This window comes from Cygnus atratus, chromosome 12, assembly GCF_013377495.2.
Source record: "Cygnus atratus isolate AKBS03 ecotype Queensland, Australia chromosome 12, CAtr_DNAZoo_HiC_assembly, whole genome shotgun sequence".
NCBI lineage: Eukaryota > Metazoa > Chordata > Aves > Anseriformes > Anatidae > Cygnus > Cygnus atratus.
Window position 1 is genome coordinate 918,460 of NC_066373.1, and position 13,009 is coordinate 931,468.

General features: G+C 44.0%; 1 long non-coding RNA gene across 2 annotated transcripts in view; it reads right to left on the reverse strand.

Annotated features, from left to right (window-relative positions):
* The window catches only part of LOC118257814 (uncharacterized), a 313,651-nt gene that overhangs the window by 260,622 nt on the left and 40,020 nt on the right, over positions 1–13,009 (reverse strand). For both annotated transcript variants that reach the window (XR_004781709.2, XR_004781708.2), the window contains exon 2: positions 11,948–12,141. This is a non-coding gene — a long non-coding RNA (uncharacterized LOC118257814). The remainder of the gene's footprint in view (positions 1–11,947; positions 12,142–13,009) is intronic.

Consider the following 13,009-nt stretch of genomic DNA (forward strand, 5'->3'; position numbering starts at 1 on the left):
CCTTGTTATTGCCCATCCTCAGCTTGAAATTTACTACTCCTTTGCATTATTAAAGAGACAGCTTGCATTCACTATGGGGGAGAGGAGCTGGGCAGGATAAATAACTGTGCACGATTTTTTTAATGCTATGTTTGTGCTCTCTGTAGTCTTTATATTAAGATTCTGAGCATTAAAGCATGCTGGGTTAATAGGTTGTTATTTATTATTTGAACTGTTTTCAAAAATGAAATCTAGTTTAGAAAAATAAGAATTTTTTCCCCCATAGCAAACGGTCAGAAAACAGGAAATGCGTGAACCATCGCAGGGGAGGTCAGGCTGTGGCCAGCAGCAGGCCTTGTGGGACAGAAACCTTTCCAAAACGCTTCTCGGTAGCACCGCTGCTCATTCACATCCGATGGGGAGCAGAACAGAGCAAAACAAAACAAACAAACAAAAAAACCCCACCACAGCAGATAGCATGGATTATGACGCTGGAAACAAAAAAGACCTGCTGCAAAATGAATCCACTCTTGCGAGACAACATGAAAAGGGCGTCAAAATACGGAGCTGCTTTGCGTTCTCTGGGCTCTCACATTTTAAAGCAATTGCAGAGAAAGGTAAAACTCTGAGATAGAAGTAGGCGGAAAAAAGCAATGTTCATCACGCCCTGCCCACGTGAGCTTCCCCAAAGCGAATCCAGAGAGGTGGTGCAGCTGCCCCAGGAGCTGGCCGCCCCTCTGCGGGGCAGCTGCGAGGGTGGCAGCGCAAGCACCGTGCTGGGATTTACATTGGCACTTAGCAGACCAAACGCTATCAAAAATGAGCTGAGCTGCTCGTCCAGAATATTCTGCCATCTCTGAATCGGTTTCCACGGGCAGGCATTTTAACCTCGGTCACCATAAGGGCTGGAGAGGCCGTACCACGGGAGGTCTCAGGCCGCAGAGCAGGATCCTACAGCCCCGCTGCAGCCTGGGCCTGGCCAGCAGGGGAGCAGCTATACTAACAGAACTTGAGTATTGTTAATTTTGTGTAGCAAATCTGAATTAACGTTGGAGACATCACTGTGAATAGTGATCGATGATAAATAAAATCCTCTGGGTAAATACAGAACGCCACTTAGCAGACCATAGTGGGCTGGCAGAAGCACAGACTGTTTCTGAAGCCAAGGAGGCTTTGCTTCTCTCTCGGTATTTCATCGGATGCCATGAAATTGGTTACTGGAGGGATTTGAGAGAATTCTTAAGAGAACACAAGAGCCACAGCAATGCTTTAGCTGTCCACACCGACTGTTTTGTTTCTGCAAGTTCAGAGACAACCCATTCTTCTGAAAGGTTAATGTGGTCAGCTGCTGGGAAGACCTGGGATGACAGCAGGAATCAATGCATAGTAATGTGATGAAATACATGTAGCTGCCATAATACGACGGAGGAGCGTATTGTGACCATTGAGGGACCAAGGAGCAGCCCTAGGAGTGGCTGTGATTTGAAGGGAGCAGTCCGGGAGCCCAGAAGACCACCCTTGGTGGGAGCAGAGGGGCCCTGCGCGCACCAGGACAGGGTGGGACGCAGCGTTTTTGGCTCGTGCTCCGTGCAGCGCCCTGGTTCCGCAGGACACGTGCCATGGAGCAGCCCGTGCATCCCGAGGGACCTGCCCGCCAGGTGCAGGATGCTGCCAGCAGCACGCCGTGCCGGCAGCTCCTCTGGAGGCTGGGTGTCGTGGCACCTAACTGGCGGGGTAGTGGCTGGCCAGGCTGCTGCGCTCACTGTGCTCTCTCACGGCTTCACAGCAGGCAGACCTGGAACCACGAGTCTGATCTAGTGGTCACTGGAGAGCCAATAGCTTAGGAGTAGATCAAAGATGACCCAAAGCTTTGAAAGAGGCATGTTGAGAGCTGTTTCTCACTGGAGGTATTGAAAACCATCAAATCACTGGAAATGCTCTGTGTGCGCACAAGTTGATCATCCTGGAACCGCAGCCCAAACAGCGTCTGAACATGGATTTATACCTCTTGTTTAAAACTAACTCTGTGCCTATCGCAAAACCAGCCTGAGTGAGGTTTTAGCATAGGCATACAAAGTGTGTTTAAATACAAAATGTCAACATACATTTATGGTAGCAAATAGCAAACAAGAAGTATTGCTTCAGAGCAAAGGGATAACTGCCAGCTAAGACAGGAAAATGAAATCCAGATTTTTGATAGTACCAAATATAAACAAGGAATTAAAGTGGATACCTGGACAAACAGGCAAACCAGGAGCCTTACTGACTCTCTCAGTTATTCCCTTCCTGGCATCCTAATTTTGTGAGTCATCAAAAGTAGCCAAATTAGTGCTGTCAGCAACGGAGCTTGCAGATATTCGTAACTGCTATACATTTATGTATGCCCAAAGTATAAAGTTACTTTTATAAAAACACAGCTGCATATACATATTTTTAATCAAATACCCCTCTTGTAAATCATGATAATAGCAACAAATGTAATGTTTTATATTCCGGTTGTAATATCCAAAAGTTTTTGGGTAAAATTGAAGGTGTGGAGACTCACAGGGCTGTGTTAAGCAGCTCTTGTGCTCAGCCTTCAGGTGGTAAAGCTTAAGTAACGAGAGTATTAGAACCGTGACAACACTCTACTGGATTTAAAAATACAATTTTCAAAACTGATTGCCAAACTCTGATCTCAATAGCATGCCAATTTTTTCAGCTCTGTCAGCTGATCCCATAAAAAGTATTATTTCACCTTACAAACCCAGGCAAAGTTAGGCATCCAAAGAAGAGCAATTTGACTCTAGGGTTTCTAATCCCCTGCAGCTCTCTCACTAACACTGAACATTCTCTTGAACCGACATCAAAAACACAATTATAAAAACAACAGCCAAAATTATTTCTTATATAACTGGATTGTATCAGTGCCGGATCTGCCACATTAAACACAGCAGTGGTTAACCTGCTCCACTCTTAATTCCATACCTCTTGTTTAGACTGACTGTTCAAATGGCTGTCTTGCTATCTTGGCTTTTCTATGTATCACATTTTATGAATTTTAAACCTGCTTCTTCTGCTTTTTTGATATCTGCTGGGCTTCAGCACTGTCGGCTGTGAGGCCGCGTGGTCTGCACAGCTTTTGTAGTGGGCAGGCAGAAGGTGGGGAAGGTGCTGGCTGTCAGCTGCAGCTGAATCCTGCTCGGGTTATGATCACGATCAGATCAGAGCTATTTTGACAGAAGGTGCTTAGTGTGTAATTCCATAGACGTGCCTATCTGCAGAACAGAAGCAAACCAAAATTTGAGGTAGGGAGCCTGTAACAGAATAACCCATGGTGTTCATCATCAAGGGGCAGCCACTGATGGCCGAGCACGGCAGCGTGAGAGCCGCAGTGAGGACCAGCAGGGTCAGGAGCCTCCCGGACCGGTGTCCCCTGCAGGTGGCAAGTGGCCCAAACAGAAGATGTGACCCAGGTACGGATGGAGGAGGGCGAAGGTTAACAGTCTGCTGGGCAGGGAGCTGTGTTCCCCTCCTCCCATAGAGACCGGAGACCAGCAAGGGCCTTGGACTAACTGAACAAAAGACTGAGGGTCTGGCAAGGCTGAGGAGAGAGGCAGCTGGAGACAAATACCTCTCACCTGGGAAAAAGGACAGGAGAGGCCAAGAGAAGCGTGAAGCAGCTGTCGTGGTTACACAGTCTTGCAGCCCCAGCAGGACCAATTTCCATACCGCAAAACCCCTGCGTGTGCATATCGCAGGCATCTAACATGCCTGTCGCTACTTTGCACCTCTGCAGTGTTTCTGCTGTAACTCTCTTGTACCTCCCTTTTCCTGCTCTCCAAATATAATAGCAACTGACAAACAGATAAAACTTCTTTTAAAAAAATCTGTAACTAACGTATCTATAACAAATATATGTACGCATTTTAAGCCATTCTTTTGGGAATCAGAGTATTAGGTTGCTTTATACAAAACAGGACTTATCTGCTGAATATTCTAAGCAATATCGTTCTCAATTATTAAAAAACAGCTCAGAAGGCTTTTAGCATGCAGAAAAATACCTAAATATATTGAGCCTCTCTATGTGTCCTAATGAAAACTATGAAGGGGGATTTGATTTTTGTTAGCTCTCTGTTTTTAACGTAGACCTGCAAGAGAAGATGGATGTCCCCAGGGGTGAAGGAGCTGGTCCCGGTCCAGCCTCCAGGCGTGCCACCAGCTGCCTTCTGAGCTGTGGCCAGTTGCTTAATAATTCTGCAGAATGAGGACAGTAATTCATGTCTCCCATGACTCATCTGTTTTAGCTATTTAAACTAAAACTCTGCAAGATAGGGAGTGAAATTTTAGCTCCTCTCAAACCAGTGAGTTTTGGCACTGACTTCAAAAAAAGGAAAATTGTAGGTTAAACAAGTTCAGGTGTCTATATAGTGAAACACTGATCTTGGCTGTGGTCTCTAAATGCTCTTAGAGTGCTAATAATAAGAATGTGGTGGCATATCCGAGACTACACTGCAGCCACAAAAATGTAAGGTCTTCATTTTCAAACATCTCAATGCTGCCAAAACCATCTACGCAGAAAAACACACACTAGCAGCTGTCCAGCAGTCCAGGTCTGGAAATCATGGAAATGCTAACCTCCTCTTCATTTACAACCAGAGGTACTTGATAGCTTGTAGAAAATGAACAGAAGGAAAGTAGAGATCACAACTGAGGGTTTGGCCCCCCAGTGAATTAAAGCTAGAAGTGAAAGCTGCGGAGAACAGGAGCCTGAACCCAGCTCCCCCAGAAGAAAACCGCAGCATGTTAACTCTGGAAGGAAAAGCTGGGAAGCATCAGGGGGTACTCAAGCATCCGCAGGAGCAACCTGGTTAGGGAGATTAATCCTGTTTACATGAGACTCCCACATGGGCAACCTGTGCAGTTCTGCGCAGAAGAGAGAAGCTCCTGGAGAAGACCCCAGGTTCCAGCCAAGGACACGACTAATCCGCTCAGTGTTTGTCCTTCTGAAGAAACAAACAAACCCAACCTCTGGCTGTACCCCTACTGAAGTGACCTGCTTCCACGAGACGAAGCCTCCAGATAGTTAAATAGATAGCTAAATCATCACTGGTTACAGCTGCTAGTGATAGGGAGGAAGGCATTTAATTTATCTAAGTGATAAGCTTTGCTCTTTGTCAGTTTTTTTCAGGGAAGACTATTTCACAGTGTAAAAGTCCTAGTTGTTAGGAAAAATAATAATGATATTCAAATTTTTACTAAGGATCATCCTATAATTCTGAATAGCCATAAGCATGAAAATCTGTTTTATGGGCATTTAAAAAAAATAATAAAAAAACTCAAGCTCCATAAATGGTGAATTCTATGCAGAATAATGGCACCTTTTTCTGTTGCTGTTGCTTAAAAACTTTAGAACCATATAGTCAATATTGCAATTTTACAATTAGAAGATGGGTAAGTGTGCTAATCTTTCAAAATCACTTTAAGATCTAAAATATTCCACATCAGCTAGGTATTACTGTTATCCTCCTATTTTCATATAAGTTTTAGGTCTAGTTCTGCACTGTAAATGGTGCAGAGTAGTTCTGAGTGGATTTCAAAAATCCTTGGTGAGCTGAGGGCTACCTTAATAAAAACAAAGGCATGAACTTGAAACACGCACAGTTGCAACTCCCCAGATAACCTTAATTTGGAATAAGAACGTCTTTATTTTATTTAGTTCAGTGGTTCTTATAGTTAGGACCAAGAGACCACTACCCAGTCGTGGAATTTCTTTGAGTCACTTTGCGTAACCACACAGAACCGACTCATTCATAAATTTTACTGTTTAGTGTAATTCTATAGACTACAGTTTAGGAGCCAGTGGTTCCGTTTACAGTGTTTTGAAGAAGTTAAACTAACACCAAAAAGCCAGTTATTCCAGATGAAGTGATCCATCCGTAGAACTATACTGGTGTAGAAGGCGTAACTTTCCTATATAAACAAGTCCTAAACAGCACAAATCCTCCTGAAACTCAATGGCACTTGTGTTCTTAAGTCACGCAGATGCCTTTGAAAACATACGCGTCCATTTTATTCTTGTTACTTCTGAGGCTGTTGAAAGATACCGGGAAATAAAAAATGGTACAAATCTCTCAGTGATGACTTTGGCTTTCTGACTGTGTTTTGAACCACCCAGCCGATGAGTCCCCCTGTTCTTTCCCCACTACTGCCACCCAGAAGCTCCAGGCAAAGCAGGAGTGAACATCTTTGCAGAAGGTGGCCTAAAAAAAATGGAAAAATAAAAAACTTCTGCTTTGAAGAGTGTCTTGTAGTGTTATGCCCCAAGTTAAAAATATCCCCAATAAAATTCAACCAAAAAACCATCATTTCCAACTGAAACAACAATGGGGAGGGGAACACCACAGGTCACAAACTGCTCCTGCACTTGCATTCGTGTCAGTCGATGACCAGCAAGAAATTGCGCTACTCAATATTTAGAGCATGAAACCACGCCATTCAGCCTCCTTCTGCCTCTCTAAAGCTTCCTCCCCCTCCTTCTGCCCATCCAGTGACTTGATATATAACCTATAGGAAATAAACATAAAATCTCTCAAAGCGAACCAAGAAGGGCATTTTAAGAACAGATAGTCAATTAAGCATTATCTGCAACTCTTGTGCTTACATCGTCAAACACGAAAGCACAAAAACTTTCCCTTTAAACAGCAGCTTGCTTGTTTAGCTGCTAGATGACAAGTCTCATGCACTACTACATAGATGTTCTTACAAACCGGATGGTTATTCCTGGAACTGTAAATACAGAAGGGTGTTGGCACTGCATCTTTGAAGAAAAATACAAAATATACACATAGCACATACACTCTACTCCATAGTTTATACAAGCTAGAAAGTCATGGCATATGGTGAAGTCGGTTTTTATACAAAGACATGGAAATGTATACAAAGAAAAATATTCTCAAAAATAACACAAAACTACATATGGTCATTAAAAAAAAAAACTCCAATATATTTTTAAAGAATCTTGCAGACAATTTAAACCTCAGCTATCCCTTCTAGATGATGGAAAGTAATAATGCAATTTCTTCTGCAACGTCTATTTCCCTCACAGCTCAGTCTTACCAAGCTCTTTTTTACCTTGTGAATGCACTAAGGTAACAAAAGAAATTAACTTTGTTTAAAAAATAATACTCTTTATAAAAATAATTGTGTGAATGATTAATAAATGCATGTATGCAGTTCTTCAAACTTTATATCAAATAAGATTGTGCTTGCTTTCCATATCTTTGATTTTTTAAATGCCTAGAGAGACAAAGAGCATGCTGGATAAGAATTCCCTGTAAGTGGCAAGCGTTTAATGTTCATTAAATCAAAATACAATTAGCAGAGTTCAGCTGCACTTTGGTGAGACCCTGCTTCCATAAAACTGAGGGCTGAAACAGCTGAGGCAGGAGTCCCAGCAATGCTTCCCCCTGGATTGTTGACTGCAAAGTCTAAGTACGGCACCCGCGCCACTTCGAGGCAGCGATCATGTAGGAGGGCCACTCAACTGATGCAGGCTGGTTATAAATGTAACCTTAAGACCTGATTTTCTTTTAGAAGAATTAAAAACTTCAGCTGGTTTTCAAAGAAACTAAAAAATTTGCCATGTGCACTGAGCTCATCTCTCACTCAGCTGATCAGAAGCCACGCTTGCATTTCCGACTCCACCACTGCCACTTTCTTTAGCGCTCTCCCTGGGGAAGGGATTAGCACAAGTGTTGCCGTTCTACTTCGTATCATCAACTAGAGTGCCTCTGTAAGAGTCAGAAATAGCTGGGCTCTCAAATAAGATTTTAAGGGAAATTTGAATTAAAATTATTCTCTTAACATTTTTCTACTTCTGCATTTCACTGCTAAATTCATAGTTGCGATTCTATGTCTTTGAGGTAATTAACCTGAATTGGTTTGTTAGATACTATATTTAAACTTTAAAATACTATACAGCTATTACTCAAGATTCAAAATACTCTGTCTCTCCTCCCAGACTCTACAAGACACGTCTCATACAAATGCTCTAAAGGCCCAGGGAATAGGAACATTACAGCTCCCACTTCCCTGAATCAGAACCAGACCAGCTCAGAGATGGTGAGCGATCCATCCGTGCGCTGCCTGCAGGAGGAACGCGCGTACTTGGGGCATCTCCGAAACAAGTTCAGCAGCCACAGGTGTTGTTTTGCAAGCAGCTAAAGACCGATTTGCTTTATTGTTTCTCTTTATGCATAGTTAGATCATTAGGGTATGTAAGATGAAACAGTAAACCAAATAGGAGTTTTTATCTTTGACAAACATCTTTTCTAATTAATTTGTTACGGAAAGCAGAGAAGATTATCAAGACCCAAACTTTGTTGTGTATTTTTAAGAAAGACTTGCTATGCCTTCATCAAAAGTAATATAACATAGAATTTTTCATCAGCACTTATTCTATTTTGACAACCTTCAGAAAAGAAAAGAAAAAAAAAACTCCAGGGTATACATTGCTTATTTTTTTCTAATGGTAATAACATACTCTCAGAGTCGCTTCCCACTGAGACCTGCTAGTTATCACCTCTTTCTTTTATTCTATTAAGCAAATCCTGTGATTCAGTAGAAAGTTATTCCCATCAGCCAAAATGATTAACTAATTCATAATTTTCTTTGCTAGCTTTACACCCTTCCCTCCTCCTCTAAATTTGGGATAGGCCATTCAGCTACAAAAGAAGAATAAGGTTATACTCAAGGCACTGGAAGTAAAGACTATATGGGTTTAGCACCAAATAACTCACATCTGGAAGCCTGAAGACAGTGCTTCAGGAACTTTCACCTTATAGTTAACCCAATTATGCAGATCAACATTCCAAAAAATGCATATATGGTATTTCCCAAAGCTACAAAAATTATTTTAAAACTGATCAGAAGAAAGGATTTAAGAGAAAATCAACCCAAACCATGGAAGAAACATATCAAATGTCCAAAAAGATGATTTAACAATGTAGCAAGGTGACAACTTTGGCTAAAAGATGTCTTGGTTTATTAGCAATATAAAGTCAGCAATTAAAATAGAAAACCGGGATGACAAATGGAAACAAGGGAACTAGATAACAAGTAAAATAAACAAGAAGCTGTGGCCAGCAGAATGTGGGTAAGGAAAGCTAAAGACAGCAGAAAAATAGTTACACAGTTAGGGATAACAGTTTTTAAAGAAAGAAAACACAGAAATCTCAACCCACAATGAAATGAAGATGGTAAAGCTGAAAATACAATGTAGAAAATAGAGGTCTTCACAGGTCCTATCTCAAATAAATAAATAAATAAATAAATAATAAGGATTTTGACAAACTTACCAAAGAAGAACAGTGAGGCACTTAACAGTTTGCTAATAATGAACTGCAGTGGAATTAAACAGGCACATTCTCCAAAACTCTGCTGATGTGCATTGTCAGTGGGTCTCAGGTCCTGGCATGTGCAGAAATGGGAGCTGATGCAAAAAGAAATGCAAGTAGCAGTATAGCAAGAAGGTGCTGGTAATAATATTCAGGTTAAATTAGGAAAGCTAACTCGGGATTCAGCCTCTTTTAGCAGCTGGGAGGGGTGCACGTGTTATCTGGTGCCGGCACTTGGGTTTGTGGAGAGCAGATGTTAGCAAAGAGCGGCGGCTGCGGCAGCGCCGGCTGCGCGTGGACCCAGGCACGGTGCCGGCGGTGCCGCTCCTTGGCACGGGACAGGGGAAAGGAAGGCCGGGCACGGAGCAGCTGCTCGGTAGGGAAGCAGAGGCACAGGGAAGATTTCAGCAGTCCCAGCCAGTTTTGGAATCCTGAAGTTAATAATAACTGGAAAAAAATAATTGGTGATAAAGATGGCGCAAAGTTTTGGAGCGGTGAAGAAATGCTGAGGACAAGACAGAGCAATTTGGATCATTTGCTAAACTGAGCCCATTCAGAGAGCTAAGAGCTAAGGAGCTGAATCTGCCTAATTTATCAAAATTAGGCCGAAAAATGATGGTTACCATGGAATAAATGCCTACACAGGAGAAAACACCAAACACCAACATGTCCTTCACCCTGCAAGGCAAAGCAAACAGCTGGTGGCAAGAAGCTGAAGTCAGAGAAATTCAAATGAGAGCCAAAGGACACATTTCTTACCACAAAGGTGATTCACCTCTGGGAAACAGGGACAGAGGGGTTGGTCCTCCATGTTACTGCATTTTTAATCCCATATTCAATGCCTTTCTTGAGGAGAATCCTCAGTAAAACTTGAGTTTGGGGCTAGAAAATCAGCAATTGAGAACAACTCAAGTGATAGAAAGGACATGGGGCCAAAGATCCCTCTGGTCTTAAGTTGTGTGGTGGAGAAAAGATTAAAAAATAAAAACAAAAGAGAAGATCCCAAAACTACCCTCAAAGCAGCTTTGTCAAGTGGAAAACACCAGCCCTGCTGGTGCTGGCAGCACCCTGGCGCTCAGCCTGCTCCCTGCACATGGCCGGCAGGAAAGCACTGCTGGGTGCAGACGCGGGTTCTGGAGCATCAGTGTTCTGTTTGAAGGGCAAATGTTGCAGAGTTTGAAGCACAATTCACAGCAAGGATTGGGGCCGAAGCTGCATCCATACGCCAAAGAAGGGATAGAAGGCCCAGCAGGGGAGAAAGCAACAAAAGCATCACGGTGATGCCCTGAACTCAGCCGCCAGCCCTCTGGGCGTGGGGTGGGGTGGTTTGGGGCAGGAGGCAGGGCGCAGTATGCTGCCATGGGGCCGCTCGTGTGCCAGCACCTGCGGGAGAAGCGAGGCGAGGGAAGGCACGGAGCCACCGCGGGCACCGATCCCTTGTGCTGCGCCCCGAGCACTGCAGCTCACCCCCGCCTCCTGGCCATGCTCAGGACAGAAAAAAGAGCACAGCTGAGGGGCCTGGGGCTCACAGAGCCCTCGCAGGTTGGGTGAGGATGCAGACATTAGCAGATGCTGAAATACCTCTTTTTTAAACAAGGGGGGGAAAGTGAGGGGCTTTATAAACAGATTTTTCTGTCCCGATGAAAGCATGACAGCGACCATTTGTAATGTGCTGCCCAGCTCGCTGGGACGCTCTCCCCGGGCGGCTCCCCCACGGCCAGCCTCCATTTCCCGCAGCCCCCCGTCAGGCTGGTGGGAGCCGCGTGCGAAATGGAGGAGCGTGCAGGAGAGGAAGAGGAAGGAAGGGAGGAAGAAAGGCGCCGTGATTGGGAGGGCAGGAGAAAGAGAAAGATTGAGCGAGACAGAGAGAATGTCAAAGCTCAAGTCTGGCATTTGCCTATTTAAATTCAATCATGCAGCCCTCGCAGAGCTGGAAATGGATGGCCTGCGTTATGAATTTCTGATCAGACGGCTGATAGGTTATGAGCGGGGACGTAATCCCATTGAGAAAGCCTTTTTTCCCAAGCAAGGGCAAGCAATAACTGCCCTTCAGAGATGGCTCTTTGCTTTGCCCTTTTTATATTTTTTTTCCTTTTCTTAAAAAAAAAAGTCCAAATAAGCATTTTTATGATGATAAATGTGTAATAATGATTCATTCTGCCTGCATCTGAAATGGGATATGCCTTTGCAAATCAGACATGCGCTCAAAATAAACTGCCATATTTTTTCTTTTTTAAACCTAATTAGAATTCTCTCCTTCTCTCAGCTCATTTTGTACCAACATTAGTGATCTAAAAAGAAAGTGAAAGGAATGAACACATGCATTGAGGCTGGTATTTTTAATACCCTGCAGGGTTTTTAACGTTTTATAGTTTGCCTTTTTTAACATGATGTGTTTACATAAAAGGATACAAAAAAAATTCTTCCAATGGCAAGAACTACTGGCGTACAGCAGGGCAAGCCAGAAATTATTGCAAAATCCAATGTTTTCCTTCTTCTGCCCATGTGACATCCTTCAGCATTGCTTCTTGTTAGGGTGAATTAATCAAAACAGCTGAGGACACTGAAAGATTTACAGTAGCCAAACTCACCAGCAAACGGAGAGGCATGCAGTGGGGGCAGGCATCGTACGCTGGCACCCAACCGTCAAGGATTTACAGATGTGCTGTCCAGTGCCCACAGTGTTTCCAAGGAAAGATGGTACAAACGTGAGCTGAGGTTGGGCCTCTTCTGGTACAAGAGATCTGCTGAGATTCGGTAACACTGCGGTGTCCAACACACACACCTAGGAGAAATTCCAGCGTGGTCAGCAGTCACCAGCCACCATCTCCACAGACCTCCCGTGCCCACGTGCAGCTTGGGACTGCAGAACCACTGTGCACAGCGTTGAACTTAATTCCTCTTTCATTCATGTTTTTCCCTGCTAATGCACTCACACGCGGATACATCACCTGAAGCACACACAGAAAGCTTCGCATCGCCAGCTGCCCCCAGCGGTGCTGCAGGGCTGGCACAGGGCTGAGCAGCCCCAGGGTGCTGAAACTGAGACCCATGCCATCACTGTATGGCACTTCTGCAAGTTCTTCTAGGTTTGTTGGATTCACTCCCAGATGTGGCTTCTGCTTTTTTTTGATGTTGTAGTACACCAAAATATCTAGAGACAAGTAGCTAAGGCTGTCGGTGTCTTGAAGGAGATCACAGCCTGCAGCCGGGGCTCTGTGAAATTCAAAGGCTCCATTTCTGGAAAGGAGGATGCCAAGGAGATCCTCTGCGAACTCACATAGCCACTACCTCCCACCAACCAGGACGCGAAGCCAACTTCACATCTATAAATGCAAACGCTTCAGAATAACAAGGCTATTGAAAAGAGTAGATACGTTTTTCCTCGTTTTGCTGAAATCCTGGATCACCAGCTAAAAAAATGGATCCTTGCAGGAGCCTCTCGGATGTGCTGAGCCAAAGCCTGGCTGCTCTGCATGCCCCACCACGGTGCTCCATGGCACTGCCCACAGGGGCAGTACAGATGGACATTGGAGCCAGCATGGCATCTCCCCACACAGCAACTTTAACTCTGTCTTCTTTCAATACATTAAAATGTGCTAAATTGTCTGGTCTCCAGGGCTATAGGCAATAAAGGGAAAACTAGGGGGGGG